The sequence below is a fragment of the Crinia signifera genome, chromosome 6, assembly GCF_055691185.1.
Source record: "Crinia signifera chromosome 6, ASM5569118v1, whole genome shotgun sequence".
Taxonomy (NCBI): domain Eukaryota; kingdom Metazoa; phylum Chordata; class Amphibia; order Anura; family Myobatrachidae; genus Crinia; species Crinia signifera.
The window spans coordinates 131,977,652-131,994,007 of record NC_139222.1 but is presented as its reverse complement, the minus strand read 5'-3'; the positions used below and the strand labels follow the sequence as shown (position 1 = coordinate 131,994,007).

Below are 16,356 nucleotides of genomic sequence, written 5' to 3'. Positions count from 1 at the left end.
CTCAGCAAAAATACAATAAACTTTTTGGATCTCACCATTTACATCGAAGAACAAAATATTCAAACAAAAACATACCAAAAACCTACAGATGTCAACACCTTTATACCAACACACAGCCAACATTACCATCCCTGGCTGAAGGAAGTCCCAAAAAGTAAATTCCTACGTTTAAAATGAAATTGTAGCGACGAATCGGTATACCAAACACAAATACTCAAAATGAAGGAAGATTTCTCTGTTAAAGGATATAAAGAAGATACTCTGGACCAAATAATAGAAGAAACTAACAAAAAAGACAGAAGAATCATCCTTCAGAACAATAAAAACAACAAAAAAGATGGAAAAAGGAAGGGAAGAATTCAGGTTTGCACTCTTTACCAAATTCGATCAAAACCACAAACAAGTAGAACAGATCTTTAAGAAAAACTGGCATCTATTGCTATAAGACCCCATACTCAAAGACATCATTCCCAGCAAACCCAAATTCATATACCAGAAGGCAAAGAATCTGAAAGATCACCTGGTTAAGAGTGCCTTACCAGAAGAAAGAAGAACCACCGTACGCACCAAAGGCTTTCATCGCTGTGGAATGTGTATGGGCTGTAGGCATGTCAAAGCAGAAACATCGAAAACCACAGAAATCACAGTTAATCAAATTAAGATAAAAATAAATGACTACAAACTCAAAACACTAATACCGACAGGGTTAAACCAGGACTTTGAATTGAAATGGTTCCTGTGAATTTGATTATGTAATATCTATGTATATACTTCCACCCACTTATACCTATTTCTTTCTATTTAGTAATATAATCGTCATATCAGAATTATTACACAAGACCGTGCATTCCATCCATTTCCGCCTCCAAATGAAGCTATTAGCACAGGGAGAAAGGTGTACTGGGTGTGGACGTCCGGCCCAGCGTGAACGGGACTTCCTGGGGTGACTGACACACTCCCGGCTATCGCGTCATTCAGACTTCCGGTTTCGGCAGAGCAACTTCCGGCCGGTGCGGACGGACGCGTGTGGAGGGAACAGTTGAGACAGCTTGATAGAAATTGTGGAACTGTTGGGGGACGTATATGGAGTATATAAGTTCCTGTGAAAACATTGTATTTACTTTTTTACTGCAGAATTTTCACTTCCGGGTCACGCAACCCGGAACCGGAAATGGACTCTAGAATAAAAGACCATGTGCCTCACACTAGCCTGGTATCCTGAGGAAGGGTGTGACACCTCCTGACAAAGTCCCCGATGACGAAACGCGTTGGAGTGTGGCTATCCGACGTACTGAGTCTGGTCCCGGTCCGTGTTCATCTCGTGGAGTGAGACGCTGTGCTGACATCTTGCTGCTTTCCCTGGTACTTCCCTGAAGTCGGACGGCTGTATGCGGTGACGGTGCACCATGATTCACGCTGATAATTTCTTTCTATGATGTATGTGAGCTTTTAAACATTTTTAGTAAAGGATTAATACATTATTGCTCATTATTGGTGTGCTCCTCTTATTTCGTTTCTACATGTTCCTATGCTGGGGTTTTGGCAAGCCCTAATTGGAGTTGAGCTGCACCTGAAAACATCGCTGTGACCTGGGACAGATGATTTATATAGGACTTTGCGCAGAGTAAAAACCTGTATGTATATATATATATATATAATTGTGCAAAAACGCTGGCACTCAACTCCAGAAGGAAACTTTTTGCCCGGTGCCTTCAGTATAAGTACAGGCAATGCTGTCCCATGTAGATAATCGGAGAAGACTGCGTCACTCGGGACTGGTTCAATAACAAACAACTCATAGCCAGACAATGGTTAAGTTGACGTTTCAGCCCTCAGGCTTTTATCAAAACAGCTTACCATGTAAGCTGTTTTGATAAAAGCCTGAGGGCTGAAACGTCAACTTAACCATTGTCTGGCAATGAGTTGTTTGTTATTGAACCAGTCCCGAGTGACGCAGTCTTCTCCGATTATATATATATATTTATATGCTGTGTGTAGGTGCGGCACTCCAAACAACGGCTGAAAAACTTGAACCGGTGCCCTCACAGTGATAGGGATATTTGCGGTAGAGGTGCTTCACTCGGTCACATATAAGAGGCTGGAAACTGTGACTCTGCGACGTTTCAGTTTAATAACTTTTTTCAAGTCTGTGACGCAGACTTGAAAAAAGTTATGAAACTGAAACATCGTCGCAGTTTCCAGCCTCTTATATGTGACCGAGTGCCGCACCTCTACCGCATATATATATATATATGTTCATTCGTTTTCTGATGTGGAAATTAACGCCATTTTATTGGATAAAGGCATTGACAATGAAGTTGAGGCATTACCATAGGATATTATTTATCATGGCCTCCTTCGACTAAAAAAAGAAAGAAATCGATTACCATCTTCATGCTCTATCCTTGAGTGACTACTATAAAACAAAGATGATTCCACAAGGATTTTGGGTCCATAACTGCCCGACTATTGGCCATTACGACCCACAGTTTTGTAAGAGGTGGATAGGAACATTGAATAAATGTTCATTCGACCACCTGGTGTTGGTGATAGAACAGTCATTTAAGGAGCTATCTATTATTAAAGAAAAAATTGCTGGTTTTGAGGAAATACATTTTGCGGCATGGACATCTGAGCAGGAGATTGATTGGATGAATTGTTTAAAGAATCAACTGGCAGCCTACTAAAGAAAATTAATCCTCTTTAAAAAGGAAAAAAAAAAGTTTAAGGCGATAATGACAGGCAACTGTCTATAAGTGGCTGTCAGGGAACTCCAGTGAAGATTTTAGACGTCCATTATTCAGACGCAATCGCAGGCAACCCTGCAAGAGTTTCAGTCATTTGGAAACAGAATCATCTCGGGAAAATGCTAGCTCAAATAGCGATAATTATAGGAGGTTGCCATCCAGTGTCCCTTTAGGGGTGACAACGAAGGGGGTGCAAGGTGGTACCAAAGGCGGCAAAAAAGGAGGTACACAAGGCGTGGCCAGCAGCACAAAAGGCAGAGGTCGACCAGGTTGTCCTCCGACCAACAAGAAAGCCTAATATTTAATCTTTTCTCCCACGACTTTCATGCAGTGAGAAAAAATTAATGGTACTTGTTTCCAACCAAATCGCATGTGATGCGATCGACCCGATTTTTACATTGGAATCAATGTAAAATGTTCCCTGAGACCCCATTTTTACATTGATTTCAATGTAAAAAGCCCCAAAACCCCCCATTTAGATAGCAAACCCCCCCCCCCCCTTGATGGGTGAAATGGCCTCCATTGTTAATGCCACCCCACTATTGACGCCAACCCAAAGCGTGGCGAGCGCAGCGAGCCCGCGAGGGACGGCGGTACGCGTCCTCCGACCTTTTCATACCCCCACTATCTACGTCGGCGTGGAGTTGATTTTATATAGTGTGGCGAGCGCAGCGAGTCACCGAGCCCGAAGCGTGGCGAGCGGACGCGTATAACTTCACAGGTTTACGCGTCCCTTCGCGGGGCTCGCCACGCTTCGGGCTCGGTGGCTCGCTGCGCTCGCCACACTATATAAAATCAACTCCACGCCGACGTGGATAGTGGGGGTATGAAAAGGTCGGAGGATGCGTACCGCCGCCCCTCGCGGCCTCGCTGCGCTCGCCACGCTTCGGGTTGGTGTCAATAGTGGGGTGGCGTTAACAATGGGGGGCATTAACCTTACTTTATATCCATATACAATGAGAAATTGGCCATATTGGCCCATTTCCCATTGTTACCTATGTAAAATCGGGTTGATCACATTGCGGCCCATTATAATGGCCCACGACCGACACGATCAACCCGATTTTAACTTTAAAAATCATTTAACATGGGAAAATCACGTTGATCGCGTCGGTAAGGGGCCGCGATGGATGCGATCAACACGATTTTGTCTTTACCGGCAAATTAAGCTGGTAATTGACAGAAAATCGGGTCCATCGCGTCGATCGCATGCCTTAAGTACCTTAACTTAAGGCATGCGATCAACCCCGACGGGCGCCATGCTAGGAAACAAGTACCAAATTAATAAATCGCGGTCTCTCCTTTATTCCATTTGTACCATTTGAAGATCTGCAGTGGCAGATTAAAAAACATAAGCTAATTAGAAAAATTAAGCTCAAAGAATTTTTTTCCAATCACCCGACGACCGATCCTGTACCTGCATTGCCTCCAGCAATTAAGAAATTTGGTCCTGTGTCGACGTTTGAACCTAACTTCTCAAATGCGAGCATTAAATCAATCTCTAGGATGATTGACCATGGTGCAATGGAAATCTTAAAGAGACCAGCCCATTTACATCCCAATTTGAGCACTGCGGAATGCCATGTGTCTAAGAGTCTACCTGATAATAAAAATCTTATAGTGCATCATGCTGACAAAGGTGGTGCTATTGTCTTGCATGACTTACCTGACTACCACAAGGAAGTGGAAGGATTTGGCGGATTCATGCACCTATCGCCAATTATCCAGAATCGACTTTAGAATGTAAACAAAAGCTGCTGGCTAATCTTCAAATGGGATTACAACATCATTACAGAAGCTATCAAAAGCGCATTATTTCCAAGTCACCCGGTAGTCTGTACACACTACCCTAAATTCATAAGGGTATTAACCCTCCACCCAAACACCCCATCGGATCCGCATGTGGTTTTCTGCTACAACCAGCAGCAACTTTTTTGGATGCGTTACTACAACCTTTAATCCAAGCGCAGTCTACGTGCTTATTAGACACTACTTCTTTTTTTGAACATTTATAACATTTACCACCTCTTACCAGTTACTGTTGGTTAGCAACCATTGATGTGGGGAATTCATACACTGTGATTCCAAATTCACTTGGTTTAATTGCTTTGAAAAGGTTCCTGGAACGTAACAGTAATTTTGATTCTCTTATAATTTAGTTTTACTTGGACTTCATTTTTCTTGTATAACAATATTTTTTATTTCCAGATCTTCAGTAGCACCATATGTTAATATGTTTTCCGTTAAGTTTGATGTATTTTTTTCTATGATCCCTCAATAACGCAACATTTTGTTTCATTCAAGAGAAACATTGGTGATTTGTTTGTGATGTGACAAGGTGATAGGGCTATGTTATGTGACCTTATTGACAGGTACAAAAAATCTGATAATACTGTTAAGTTCACCTTTGAGATGTCACAGCATAATGTCCATTTATGTTAACCTTCATCTTTCCTATAATGTACTCTCAATCAGTGTTTATTTAAAAAGCACTGACAGGAATACGGCACTTTTACGGTACTGTTATTCCAGAGTCCACAGTTTAAAAGATTTACTTGTTAAAACTAATGTCACTTACAATAAGGACCCTACGGCCCGTACCTGGGTGGCATTCATCATGGGTGTTTCAGATATTCTTGTACCACATGCCAGTTCATGCTAAACGGTGATACATTCCATCACCCCCATACCAGTAAGATTTATAAAACCAGACACCATTTCACTTGTTCTTCATAGTTTATAGTTTACCAAATGATTTGCCCCTGCAGTCTTTGCTATATTGGCAAGACTGAATGCAAATTTTAAGAGAATATGACCATGCATCGTAGCACAATACGACAAGCTATTGCTTCTGGGCAAAGTGATCATCCTGTAGCACGGCATTTTGTCGAGAGAAAACACCCATTAAACAGCTTACGATATTGTATTATCGATTGTGTGCCTAATAATGTTCGTGGTGGCAACCGTGGTCTACAGCTTATATCGCCAATGAAATGCTTGGCATTCCCATGGGCAGGTCTATCCGCAACCACCGCATGCCCCCTGCCCGCAGTCGTGGGTGTGTTCACTCGGCGAACAGTCACCGTGGCGACACACACCCGTTGTATGCACATGCGCAGAAATTTGGCTGCACATAAGCCAAACATCGGTCCCCCCTGCAAACGTACGCCAGAATAAGGTCCATAATGTGTAATAGGCATAATGGATAAACAGTGTATATTGATTTAAGTAGCCTGTCACTGTTTGGGCTTGTGGGGGAGGTTTGATCTGTGCAGCCTTCTGGGTCACTGTGTGGGCCATCATGTTTATATGTCACTGTGTGGCCTATAGTCTGCCAACTTAAGCGAGGGAGGCAGGGCCGGTGCAAGGCACCGGAGCGCCCCAGGCGAGTCGGGGTGGGGGTGCCCCGGTGCCGGGGGGAGGGGGTGGTACCTGTGGAAAAAACTTGTGGCCCCGGCGTCCCTGCAGTGCTGGGGCGGTCAGGGGTGTCCGTGCCGTAGGGGCACCTCCGGCGCCGTCATGTGTATAAAGCTGGCTGCGGCCGGCGGGGTCCCTGTAGTAAATAGAAAATAACTAGCGCTTCCCGCGCCGCCGCGCGCATAGCGCTAGTTATTTTCCATTCACTACAGGGACCCCGCCAGCCAAGCCAGATTTACACACATGACGGCGCCGCAGGTACCCATACGGCACGGACACCCCTGACCGCCCCAGCACTGCAGGGACGCCGGGGCCGCCCTCCAGGTGCCGGCGCCCTAGGCAAATGCCTAGAGCTGCCTAGTGGTGGCGCCGGCCCTGGAGGGAGGACAATGACCATTCCTGCGGTGACCATTGTCTGGTCATGCAGGTTGCAAAATTGTAGTGTAAGTTAATTGTTTCCTGCTAGACCACACCCCTTATCATTAGGCCACACCCCTTGTAATTAAGCCACGCCCTCGTTAAAAAAAACCCCAGCTAAAACAGAGATGGATATGGATCATAGGGTCGACACTTTAAAGGTTGGCCACTAAAGGTCAACACATGAAATAGGTTGACTTGGCTAAGGTTAACAGTCAAAAGGTCAACATGAGGTTTTTTTTTAAACCCCCCCCCCATTTTTATGTAAGTCGACATGGACACCTTAATAGTGTACCATGGTAAGCACAGCACTATTATATTCTCCCTCCACACCCTAGTGGATGTATGGTATGAATTACAGTTTATTTTGGAAAAACTTATGTCAAGCTAACTTGGCAGTTAGAAGCTGAAATGAAATGAATAAATCTGCCCTTGAAAGACCCAGCATATGCCGGTTCCAATAATCTCATTTATGTCTATATATAACATATATACGCTATCTACATTATCTATCTACATAACTCCCAACATCACCCATTCCAGGATAGATAAAATGCTATATTCCTGGATTCAAGGAGGTGGCGTCAAAGGCGGAACTACTACTGGTGCAGCAGCTACATTGCACCAGGGCCCTTGAGGATGGAGGGGAACACTGCTGCCACCCACTGCTGTGTGGCATATTGTGAACTTAGTGTGGTGTAGAGGAGGGGGGCCCAAATTATAGTTTTGCACCTTGGACAACCACTCACAAGTTCCGCTACTGAGTGGCGTGGCTAAAATTACAGAGATTTGCATCATTTTAGCGCTGACACTCCACGATGACCAACATTTCCCTCTACTTTATGCACGTATCCTGCCTGCTTCCCTAGGAAGTGGGTGGGATGCGGGAGGAGCACCCACTCTTCCAGCATTGTGGGAGAGTAAGTATGTAATTAAGCACCACGCCATCACCCCTATATCAGAGTCTGGTATAAGCACATAACAAGGATACCACACTTTTAGCTGTTTGCATAAAAGTATACTCCATATATATTGACCTTTAAATAAATCTGACATTGTTTTATACATCTATTCTCCAATCTTTATTCTTTGCTCATATAAACACTTTCATAGCACCAATACAAACAGGATAGCGCTGTCTCACCCCAAACTATCTTCGTGAGTAATTATGTATGTCTATCACATGTATGCATTTCCATCCACAACCTTGAAAGTAAAGAAAAACAGGTATCCAATAGGATACCACAGGTTCTAGTGGGCTAACTTCACAACCAGCAGCAGTTATATACAGGGATAGTGAATCCCTTATTACACACAGTCTTCTGTGACTGTGGGCCTTATTCTGGTTGGTGCGTATATTTCCGAATACTTTTGGATGGCGTTTTTTAGCCGTCTGCGCATGCGTGGGGAACGCTATGCGCATGTGCCACGCATGTTCTACGTACTTGTTCTCACTAATACCGTACAGAAATGTGCACCGCAATCACTCGGGAAATATGGGCGTATTATGGGCGTCATTCGGAAATACACAGGGGCGTACTTTCAAAGTGGGATAAACTGGGCGGAAACATGGGCGGACACGGGGGAGTGCATTTATTTTGGTAGGCGTGCATTCGGACAGCACACCGAATGCACGCGAACAAAAAGGCAAGAAATATGCGGTGTCCATAAGCAAGTATTGCTTTGCGGACACCACTCGGTCATGCGCTAGGCAAACGGAACGCCTAATCAGGACGGCCGCACCTCAACCAATGTCAGCTGAACACAATACAATCACCTCCTTTACTCATTACTTGTTAATTACACGCTTGTCACTGCTTCAATTGGAACCATTGCAGCTTCAATGGAACATTACTAAGCACACACATATATGCTGCACTTTTCACACACTTTTACACTGCAAATAATGAACACAACTTAATATTAATAATACAAATACACATGTCACTTCTACATGTATCAATTAAACCACACATTTGGGGGGGAAAAAAAGTAAATAATAACTCCATCTAACATCTAATGTAAACATGACTGGTCTTGTACTGCTCAAATGTAACACACATGAACTTGCCTCTTCTTAACGTGCTCCGTCTCACGAACTTGTGGAGCCACCGCATTAATCTCCGCCGTTATGTCCTCCCAGATCTTCCATCTCCTTGTGTGTGTCAACCGGTCCTGTGGAAACTCGATCCAATCCCGTGCGCGGGGCACCAGGATGGCAAGCTCCTGCGCTTCGAATGCCATGTTTCTGGTGGTTGGTTCCTCTGTTGCCCTATTTCGGCCACGGCCACTGGCACCGCCACTGCCACGGCCACTGCCACGGCCACGGCCACCTGTCGCTGTACTCAAAGTGCTGGGCAGGCTACTCTGTTGGGAAGCCACCTGCTGTGTTCCTAATGATTCTGCTGAGGCTGAAGATGGGCCAGCTGCCGATTGGCCTGATGTAGATGGCCCATCTGGCTGCTGTTCTCCCAATGGCTGGTCTGGGTTGATGGGGACATAGGTGGTGCTGGAGTCCATGCGGGCAAACAGGTCCTGGCACTCCTGCTCTTCCTCAGATAGAGATCCAGCCATGTTTGCAACAACATTGCATTTGTCTAACACACCTTTATATCCTATTTCTGTAATTGGCGTACATCAGCTACACCCTGCGTTCCGTACGGCCGCGTTCCGTACGGCAGCGTCGACCGTGCGGCGCATAGGCCACGCCCCTAGCTGCGAAAAAAAAAAACAGGCAAACTTAGTAAGTCTGATTTAGTAGGTAATTGCAGATTTGTACTCCAATGACCAAATAAAACTGAGGTCACACATGACATGTATATGTGAATGTACATCTGTACTGAGCACTTGTTTGGTATGTAGTACAAATGACACTACCCATTCCATATGTAAATCCAGTCCACCACTTAGGCAATAGTAATCAGTGATAGCATCCAAATCACATGTGAAAGGTCTCCAAATTCTGCCTTGATGCTAGCTACTTTCCATTCCACATCTCTAGTGTGGGCCAGTAGAAGGTAAGTGTACACATGGCACCATGGCCTAATATTGGGAAAAGGTCTGCCACTATTTGCTATGTTTCTGCTGCATAGCTTTCACTATAAAAAAGCTGTTTAGTACCTTGTTGAGTTAGGTGTAAGTGGCTAGTGATGCAGACTATTTCACCTGTTGCTTATACCCATGTTTGGTGAATGTAATAGATTATATAGAATGGGTTCCCAACTTATTTTACACTGTCTGTTTAGGAGATAGTAAGTAATGGCATGGTCTGCTCAACTATGCAAAGGTACAGCAAGTGTGGGTTTGCGATGCAATGGGTTAGCCGTCTGTTGTGGCGCATACACGCTGTTACTGTCAAAATGAACAATAAAGTTAATACCAAATATCACTCTGATCAACCAATGACAGGACATGATTGCTTGAATTGTGCCATTGCTAAGATGGCGGCCTATGGCAGAGCAGCACCTTTTTCGCCAGCGGAGCTGAGGACATTGGTCTCCGTTATGGAGACCAGGCTGGGGCGGGCGGGCCCATTTATTACAAATAGGCAGAAGCGGAATGCCTATGCGGTGGCCCGCCGGCGCATATACGCCCGCACACAGGTGCGGCGGACCATCGCTCAGCTGGAGCGCGGTGGTCAGACCTGAGGCGTCAGCAGCCGGATTTGCTCCAGCAAATCAGGGCCAGGATTGCGAGATGTGAGTGTTTATACATTAAATGGCCATTTGTACATGATTGCTTACATGACATTATTTAAGCCAATAAGGTAACCAGCCTGATCATGAGTTAAACATGGCATACACTATATGTGTGCTACTTCCTGTTTGACACCCTGTAATGGTCATAAAATATGTGATTGTGTAGGGTTATAGATTGTGATGTTTACAATGGCCCAAATGTCACATCATAACTGCCATGTTACAGGCTGTGTTGTGTAAAAGACACTAAGGAGCTGATTGGCTGTACAGTTATCTCAACTTATAACCTTTGGATTTTTTTTTTTTTTTTAAGGCTTAATACATCTGTCCAAATGACCCCTAATTGGCATTTTTTTTCTCAAACACAGCACGGGATCGAGCAAGACAGGCCCGGGAGGAGGCAGAGGTGGCCCAGGAGGAGGTTGCTGAAGCAAGGGCAGAGGAGGTGGTTTCGGAGGAAGGGATGGTGGAGGAAGTGGAGGCGGAGGAGGTGGCAGAGGAAGTGGAGGAGGAGGTGTGGGCTGTGGAGGCGGAGGTGCTGCCAGCAGAGGAGGAGGTGGCAGCAGAGGAAGCCCCTGAAGAAGAGGAGGAGGTGGAGGCCTGTGAGGTCGTGCAGGCGGCCGAAATTGGTATGTATACATAAGGATTATTTATTCCTTTTCTCATCTACTATTTGCTATGTAGCACTGGTGATTCAATTGTGTTTTTTAAAACTATAAATTCATATAACAAACAGGGTACCAACAGACACACTTATATAGGGTGGCCAAACCATCCCTTTCATCCTGGACACATATTAATGACACAGGTTGTGCGGATGGCTTTCAGGTCGATTTTAAGAGCCACTGAACCTGTGTAGTTAATCTGTATCCTGGAAGAAAGGGATGACTTGCTCATGTAAGGGTTACATGTCCCTGCTGCAAGCATACAATCTGTAGCCTCATATAGGTGAGTAGAGTTTACTGGTGATTGATCTTTCTAAACTAGATTACGTATGACATAAATGGAGTATGGACAGGCGTGGCTTAGAATGGAGTAACAAGTGGTCAGTGCCCCTGGGCCCTTCTCTAGCTAAACCCCCCCTGCGGTCTGCATGTATGGTTGGCACCATAATTGTGTGTTGATTTGGTCTTAGTAAAGATTTTGTGCATGGGAGTGGGTTAGTGCTGCAGCTTCACCTAACTGGCATTATGACAATGATTTATGGAGCAGACCATCAACAGGCAAGCCATGCTTGATTGCACAAATGTACTGAGCATTCCTGAGAGTTGACTAAGTCCCATGCCACGCTCCATCATATAACAGACACTAGCGCTTTTTGATGAGTTGGGATTGGTGCAGCGCATGACATGCTTCTCAGAGCTTAGTCATGGGTGGGTTTGGATTCTGAAGGAGCACTATGACTGTGAGGTGTTCTACAGAGTAAAGGGTAGAGGGGAAAAAACAGGCTTTCCATGTAGTATGTATGCATGTATGTTTAGCTGTATGTGTCATATATATAGTTATATATGTGTCTATATACATATATATAAATATATATACACACACACCTGTCACGTTGCATGTTTAAAATTTAGGTATGACTATGTAAAATGTATGCATGATTATCATTAGTAATTTGACCCTTTTTAATATGTCCACAGATGAGCCAGCCCAAGCAGAAGAGGGTCTACGTGGGGCCCTCTTAAGAATCAGGGAACACATGCGCCAGGTCATGGCGGAATTGGACCAGCTGCTAGATGGTGCCATTTAATTATAATTTTTTTTTCCTGAAAACATTTGTACCTTAACCCCTTCCCGACATTTGACGTACATTTACGTCATGGCCGGGATGTACTTCCCGACACATGGCATAAATGTACGTCATGACTTTAAACTGTCACTGCGTCTCGAGACGCAGTGACAGAGGGACGATGTCTGCTGTCCCTGACAGCAGACATGTCCCTGCATGCCCAGGGGGGGCTGCGATGTCGCCCCCCCGTCGGCGATCGCAGTGATTGGCTGTTCAGTGTGAACAGCCATTCACAGCGTTTTCCTGTGTTACCAGCGAATCAGACGCTCGGTAACACAGGTGTCAATCACCGCCGGGCGTCAGGGGGCATGAGGGGGTCATCGGTGGCGATGACACCTCACCCCACCCTCACCCCACCTGCCCCCAAGGCTGTGATTGGTCCGTGGGACCCACGGACCAATCACAGCCAAGGCGCGACATTTAAACTACCGGTGACTGCGCTGCAGACGCCATTCCGGTCTGGAATAGCGTGCAGAGCGGTCACCGTGCCTATCTGCCGTGATACTGATGAAGCCGCTGACGAGAAGGCGGGGAAACGCGTCATCAAAACGTCACTTCCACAAACAAACTAACGCCACGTGAGCTGGGGAGACATCTGCCGGAGTTGGGAATCCTAGAAAAGAGCTGCAGAATCGGGAAGACCAGCAGCTGGGGACCCGCTTCAGGCCAGCAAACCCTCACCCATTTGTGGGCAACAAAGCGCTGCACTTGCTGACAAGCATAAGTATCTTTCCATTCTTTATTCTAATATGCTGCTTTGCTTGAATGAATGAGCACCCGCATTTTTCATATGGAGCAATTTCAAAGACTGCCCTGCATTTAAGTCTTACTGTATGACTGACTAACACGCTTGCAGTTAATACCTATAACTATCAAAGTGTTACAAAAAAGCTTTCTGGGACTGTCTAATTATTGAAAGGATTTTAAGTTACCAAGCTTCAAATTCACTTTATGCTGCAGCCTAAGTTGGGCAAATCCAGTTACAAAAGCGAATGGAATACCATATCTAAGGCATACATCATAGCCTAATGAAAGAAGCCTTTCTTTCTTGTCTTTTTTAGGAGATAGCATTGTGCACATTTTAATAGCTCTACCGGCCGGTGGTATTGTTTGTATTGTTGTGTATATTTCATTTAATTAATTTTTAATAAATTTATACAATTTTTCTGAATACTAATCAGTGTGGTCCATTAGCGCCGTTTACCTGGTGTATATGCCGTGATACTGACCTGATCCTTGCTAATACTTACCTGATCCTTGCAAATACCTTACCTGATTACCTGATCACTGCTTGTAGCGTGCTGGACGCTTCCTGGATCTGACTTCTTGGGACTTCCTGCTGCTGCTGCAGTGTGATAGAGAGATAGAGAGATAGAGAGAGAGATAGAGAGAGATAGAGAGATAGTGACAGAGAGAGCTATATTTTGTGTCTGCTACCCCCCCTTTTTGGGGGTGCAGGTTTTTTTTATATATAAATTACTGTCAGTGCTGCTGCTGCAGTGTCATAGAGTGATAGATAGTGATAGATAGTGATAGATAGTGAGAGATAGAGAGATTTGTGTCTGCTACCCCCCCTTTTTGGGGGTGCAGGGTTTTTTTTTATATATATAACTGTCAGTGCTGCTGCTGCAGTGTCATAGAGTGATAGATAGTGATAGATAGTGATAGATAGATAGTGAGAGATAGAGAGATAGAGAGAGATAGTGACAGAGAGTGATAGAGAGTGTATATTTTGTGTCTGCTACCCCCCCTTTTTGGGGGTGCAGGTTTTTTTTTATACATATAACTGTCAGTTTGAGTTTGAAGAAACTCAGGGAGCCCGAGGTGTGCTCCCACCACCACCAGTGACGTGACTAAACGCGTGCACAGGGGGCAGCCGTACAGAACTTGTGGCCCTCTCCCGAAGGAGAAAGGCCCCATGGTTCCCCTAACCCCCCTCAACCATAAGGCCGAGGAAGGGAAAAAAGGGATCGGTGGGTCCTCTTCGCCGAAGCTCAGAGGGACCCGCGTTTCCTCCACCCCCGGAAGGGTTTCGGACGGTGGGTCCTCCGCACCCGAAGGTTTGGAAGGACCCGCTTAGGCTTCCCTCCGCCTTGCGGCTCGGGGTTGCCCTCGAGAGAACCGGGACTCTCCCCAAAAGGTGAAGAGTCCCAGTCACGTTTGGGGAACGGAAGGCCCGTTAGGGACAGCCGCACTACCCAAATGAAAAAACGTGACAAACTAACGAAAAACGTGAAGTGCAAAACGTGCAAATCATAAAAAGAAAAGAATAAGGCCCTAGCCAGAAGGCCGGGGGGGGTGTGAAAAATTGTCCTACCCCATCCAAAAGGACAGGGTAAGGACGTGAAGCGCTAACCTAAAGGGAAGTGCGCAGTGCAAGTGCCATTCGTGCAAGGTGACTTGGGATCACCCGTGCATGTCCGGCACCCCCGAGTTTCCCCGGGGGCACAGTGCAGCCTCGGACTCCAGGCAGCCAGCCAGTCAGCGTCCGACCAAGTGTTTCTCCGTCTCACCAGCAGGTACTTTCCAGCCCCTGGCATGGGAATGGGTACTCCACTGGGCTTTTCGAAAGACTCCCTTAGGGGCTGCACCCCCCTCGGAAGAGCAATCTACTCAGTCCCAGTGTTTCTCCGCTCCCAGGGTTAAGATACTCGGCTGAGCTTTTCGCGGTCTCCCCCTCAGAGGCTTGCGATCCTCTGGAACAGGAGCCATCTACTCAGTCCCAACCTTTCTCCGCTCCCTGGGAATGGATACTCGACTGAGCCTTTCGCTGTCTCATCCTTTGGGGGCTACAAACCCCGTCAAGAGAGTCAAACTACTAGGCCCAGTGTTTCTCCCCCCCTCCTACCAGTGGGTTTACGGAGCCTCCTACCACTGGCAGAGGTGAAGATACTTAGTGAGACTTTTCACTACTCCCGGGAAAAAACAGAGGGGTCCCACACCCTCCGCCCATCAGAGCAGCTACTCAGTCTCACCTTTCTCTATTCTCTGCCAGAGGCCAGTCCATACCCAACTGATAAGAACAGATACTACACTTGATCTTAGCCAAAAGGCCGAGAAGTCAGTGCTGCTGCTGCAGTGTCCTAGAGTGATAGATAGTGATAGATAGTGATAGATAGTGATAGATAGTGAGAGATAGAGAGAGATAGAGAGAGATAGTGACAGAGAGTGATAGAGAGTGTATATTTTGTGTCTGCTACCCCCCTTTTGTGCTGATCAGTATATCTGTGCTGATCAGCAACTTTTTGGGGGCGCAGGGTTTTTTTTTTTTATATATATATACCTGTCAGTTGCTGCCAGTTGCACTGTCAGTTGCACCAAAGGTTGTGCACCTGCTGCCCCTCACTGGTAATCAGTGTTGCATCACTGATCACCTTTTTTTTTTTTGAGGCTGCTGTGGGTCTTTTTTTAATTTTTTTTTTTACACACACTGTGATTTTGTGGGTGTCCTGTGGCCACTGTGCGCTGATCAGTGACGTACATCACTGATCAGCTTTTTCGGCACAGGGTTGATCTATTTTTTTTTTTTTTTTATCAAATTCCTGTTGCCTTTGAGCGCTGTTCAGTGACGGACGTTACTGACCAACATCTGTGCTCAATTTTTGGCGCAGGAGCTTTTTTTTTTTTTTTTTAACCCCTTCAATTTTTTTTTTTTTTAATTGGGTTCAAATTCCTGTATAAAGTATTTTTTTTTTTCTGCACTACATACACACTACATACCCCCCGGGTTGAAATAAAGTTTGTACCCCCCCCCTACACTATACACGTGTTGAAACATTTCACTACCAGTAACACAAAAATAAAAATGGCATCCCAAATGTCATCCCAAATGTCATCCCAGTCATCCAGAAGAATGTATTCAGCGGAGGAGGCATATGCCATGCTTGCCTCTGATTCTGACACAGCCAGTGAGGCAAGCGGGGAATTTGAAGGATTCATCTTAAGCTCCTCTTCCTCCTCTAGTGATGAGGGACCCCCTCAAAGACGCCCCCGTAGAGCAGCTGAGACCCCCCCCCCAATAATTGATCTCGTATGGACCCCACCACCAGACAATTTTGAGCCCCAGGTTCCTGAGTTTTTGGCCATGCCAGGAATCCAATTTGATTCCACAGGTCTCAGAGAAATTGACTTTTTCAAATTATTTTTCTCTGATGATTTTATAAATTTAATTGTGGACCAAACTAATTTATATGCCCAGCAGTTTATTGCTCAAAACCCCACGTCATCATTTGCTAGGTGGACCCCTGTAGATGCAGTAGAGATGATGACGTTTTGGGGTCTGGTG

General features: G+C 45.6%; 1 pseudogene; it reads right to left on the bottom strand.

Moving 5' to 3' along the window:
• Nucleotides 1-14,927: 14,927 nt before the first annotated feature.
• LOC146012767 (U2 spliceosomal RNA) lies at nt 14,928-15,136 on the bottom strand (annotated as a pseudogene).
• Between the last annotated feature and the right edge of the window lie 1,220 nt (nt 15,137-16,356).